This window comes from Chiroxiphia lanceolata, chromosome Z, assembly GCF_009829145.1.
Source record: "Chiroxiphia lanceolata isolate bChiLan1 chromosome Z, bChiLan1.pri, whole genome shotgun sequence".
Lineage (NCBI taxonomy): Eukaryota > Metazoa > Chordata > Aves > Passeriformes > Pipridae > Chiroxiphia > Chiroxiphia lanceolata.
In genome coordinates this window covers 60,096,892-60,100,814 of record NC_045671.1, presented here as the reverse complement: position 1 = coordinate 60,100,814, position 3,923 = coordinate 60,096,892, and the positions used below count along the sequence as shown (strand labels likewise).

General features: G+C 40.2%; 1 long non-coding RNA gene across 1 annotated transcript; it reads right to left on the bottom strand.

The window, feature by feature from the left end:
- Nucleotides 1-403: 403 nt before the first annotated feature.
- On the bottom strand, nt 404-2,998 carry LOC116780616. The gene is made up of 3 exons (XR_004354536.1): nt 2,791-2,998; nt 2,377-2,379; nt 404-2,075 (listed from the first exon to the last, which is right to left on the bottom strand). It is a non-coding gene; the product is annotated as an uncharacterized LOC116780616 (long non-coding RNA).
- Between the last annotated feature and the right edge of the window lie 925 nt (nt 2,999-3,923).

Sequence of the window (3,923 nt, the reverse complement as noted above, 5' to 3'; positions counted from 1 at the left end):
GTTCATGTCTTTTTTCTGTTGTGGGTATTTTTGTCCGAAGGTGCTATAAAAGGCTCTTCTGGAAGATGGAGGAACCCATTGAGGTGATCCTGAGGATGGAATCTGTGTTTCTAAGAGGGATTGGTGTTGCCTGTAGAGCACTTCAGCTGCTATGTCACATATTCAAGATATGTGACAAAAAGCTGATGATACAGCTTTTTGAGGATCTCTTTCTTTACTAGTTTTGATCCTTCTGAGAGTGCAGTTCAGTGAACAAGAATGATATGAGCAAGATAATGCTTATGTCTACTGCACAGTTTACTTTGCAGAAAGATCAAAGTATTTTGCAAGACAGCAAGCATCTTGAAACATTCTTAAGTATGAAAGAAACAAGTGCCATGCAATTCATTTTTCTTAAAGGTACTGCTAACCCCTACCAGTAATGGAAGCTTGGTTTTACTGCTGCATGTGACTTTGAAGCTGTTCTATTATGTTGTTTATGGTGTGGTTTTTTACCTGTTTAATATTTACTCCTCACTTTCAAATCATAGCCTGAAATGCAGTGAGGGATTTTACTGTAATTTAAAATGACTTCATATGAAATTTTTGAAAAGCTATGATAGCTGTGAATACCAAGGGAAAAATCTGATTTATGGTTAGTTCTAAATGTAATTATGATTCCTTAAAAAAACCGCCAAAGCTATAGTGTCCAACCAACCTTGCCTTAAAATCTGTATGGAAGAAAGTAGTCTTAAAGCAAGAGTTAGTAACGCTAACCACATTACCCACATATCTACATAAGAATGGATGGATTTCTTTTCTGAAACTTTTATTGCTTGCAATTCCAAGAAGGTAATTTAAACATTGAATTCCAGCTTGTTTCTGACCACTCTTTTAAGAATTTAGGCCTAGAGCACAACCTTCTTTTACAAGAAAACATAACTCCATTTTCCACCATGTTGTTTCTGCTCTTATGGTTGATCAGCCAGCTTCATAATTCCTCAGTCTGAGAGCAAAATGTGCTGTGTATAGAGCACTTTTTTTCAGTATTTGATCTGCGTGACTTAGACAAAAGAGAAGAGTGAAGCTGAAATTTCTACCAGGTCACAGCGTAATTATGCCATCTACTGCTGCATTTCTGGTATCACATCTGAATTGTCTGCCTAAGTGACAAATATCACTGTGGGCAATACATAGGTATAATATGCATATAGCAGAGATAATGGCTTGGCATGAGAAAGCATTGTTATGCTCTAAGTGATGTGCAGCTTTAAGTGAGACACTAAACACTGATCAGATATCTTCTGTTTCTTTAATCCCACCTTTCAGTGGAAAACTCACAAATACTAACATAGAACTAGATCACTACTTACTTCCTTTTCACGATTCAGTTCCAGAATGCAGAGATAATGACAGATTTGCAAAGAATATGTACCATAAATTGTCAAATCTAATGAGATTTAAAGGTTAATACAAAGTTTGAATGGAGAAGTCACTGAGAATCAGAAAGGAAAAGAAGGCTGCCTGAAGTACTGTTGTGGTGAGTTTGACCTTAGCTGCATATCAGATGCCTGCCAAGCAGCTCCATCACAGGGCAGAGAAAAAGTAATAAAAGTCTCATGGGTCAAGATAAGGGCAGGAAGATATCATCCAGCAATTACAGTCACAGGCAAAAGAGACTTGACTTGGGGAAATTAATTTAAATTCTTCCAATCAAATCAGTAGAGAAATAAAAAAAAAACTAAGTCTTAAAACATCTCCTTAACAATCCTCCCTTCTTCTTGAGCCTAACTTTAATCTCAATGGGGACTGCAGTCAGTTCATTGTTGTCTCTGCTGCTCCTTCCTCTCCAGGGGGAGGACTCCTCACACTCTTCCTCTGCTCTGGCATGGGGTCCCTCCCATGGAGGCAAACATCTGTGAACTTTTCCAACATGGGTCCTCCCCATGGGCTCCAGTTCTTCATGAACTGCTCCAGTATGGGCTCCTCTCTTCTCAGGGCCACAGGTCCTGTCAGGACCCTGCTTCAGTGCAGGCTTCACAGCTGTCTAAATTTTATTTGGCTCCCTACCAAGTCCCCAAGACCCAGCACAAAAACTTCCGGCAAAGACCAAAAGAGAAAAAAAAATTACAAAAAAAATCCAGGCTATCTGGACTTTAGTAAAATATATATGTATTTACGTATAATCTCAAACCAAGACAGTATAGTACAGTTATATACAGTTGAAATACTATATACAATCCCAAAAGGGAAAGGGAAGGGGAAAAAAAAATGTACAAAACCAAAATAGATATGCACAATCAAAAAATCAGGATCTAGCAAACTAAAGAATTAGCAAAAGAATATCTTACTACTTTGCTTGGGACAACAGAAATCGCACTGAACGACCCCCGGCACCCTCTGCCTCCCAAGGTCCACAAGGTCTCACCTGGCCCCACTCCCCCACAGAGCAGAACTGACAGCAGGGAACCCGAACCTCCAGAGCCACCAGAAGGGAAGAGAGGAAGAGGCTTCTCTCTCTGTCTATTTATATGTTGGATTATGTAAAGGAATAGGATGGAATACTTCCTTCCTTCCTTCCTGGCAACCAGGAAGGAAGGCCTAAACTCAAAACCATTACAACAGCCTATTCAGGCACCTACCTGCTCTGACATGGGGTCCTTCATGGGCAGGTGGATATCTGCTGCTCCATGGACCTCCATGGGCTGCAGAGGGACAGCCTGCCCTCACCATGGGCCATACCCCCTGTACCACAGGCCACAGGGGAATCTCTCCTCTGCCTGGAGCATCTCCTTCCACTCCTGCACTGACCTTGGTTGCTGCAAGGTTGTTTCTCTCACCTATTCTCACTCCTCTCTCCCAGCTACTATTGTGGAGCAGTTTTTACCTCTTCTTCACTGTATTATCCCAGAGGTGCTACCATCACAGCTGATGGATTTGGCCTTGGCCAGTGGTGGGTTCATCTTGGAACAAGCTAGCACTGGTTCTGTTGAACATGTGGGAAGCTTCTAGCAGCTTCTCACAGATGCTACTCCTCTACACTCATGCTACCAAAACCTTGCCACACAACTCAAACACAAACGTAATTCAAATAATTCAGATATACTTTATATAGGACAGCCACTCCCCTGTATCCCCAACTGCAATTCTTTTTACTTGTTTATTTTAATTTATTTTGCATTTAATTAGAGGATCAGTGTTATGCTGCTTCTACTTATCTCTCATAGGGGCATGTCTAGTCTGCTGTCAGACAGGAATGGTTCTAGACACTGTCTTCCATTTCTGAAAGTCTTGGATATTAAGACTTTTTTGTTGGCATGTAAAGTAAAAGCTTTTGAGCTATTTCCTGTAGACAATGGATCTAAAGGATTTATTCTAATGTAATTTTTTTTTCCACATTCTTCTTCATACTTCTAGATTGAATAACTTGAATTCCAATCCTCTAATTATTTTTACTGCCTTTTCTAGCTGGTTCATATCTTTCTTGAATGAGTGCCCAGAACTCAGCATGACTCTCCAGCTAAGGGCAACTCAGTCACTTAAATGAGTGAAGAAGTTCTCATGGCTGATAAAGCCCGTTCCATTATGCATTTCCTCTTGGATCGCAAAATACGCTTGTTAATTCCTAGATCTCTTTCTGCAGTGCAGCTGTGTGTGGAATCATGTGTTTTCCTATGACTGTGAGCTGATTACCTGTAAGTGTAGAGCTTTGTAGTTGCTGTTATTAAGCACTGCCTAACCTCTGATGTAGTCTGTAAGAATTCAGTTAATTAAGATTTTGAATTCTAACTCTGGTCCTTCCAGATCAATATTATGTGTAAATTTGCTAACAATACCTGTTATTTCTTTCATCCAAGTTGGTAAAGAAGTACTTTATAGTTCTGGACTTGGGATAGACTCTTGTAAAACCTCACTCCATACCCTGTTCCAGCTTGTCACTAATC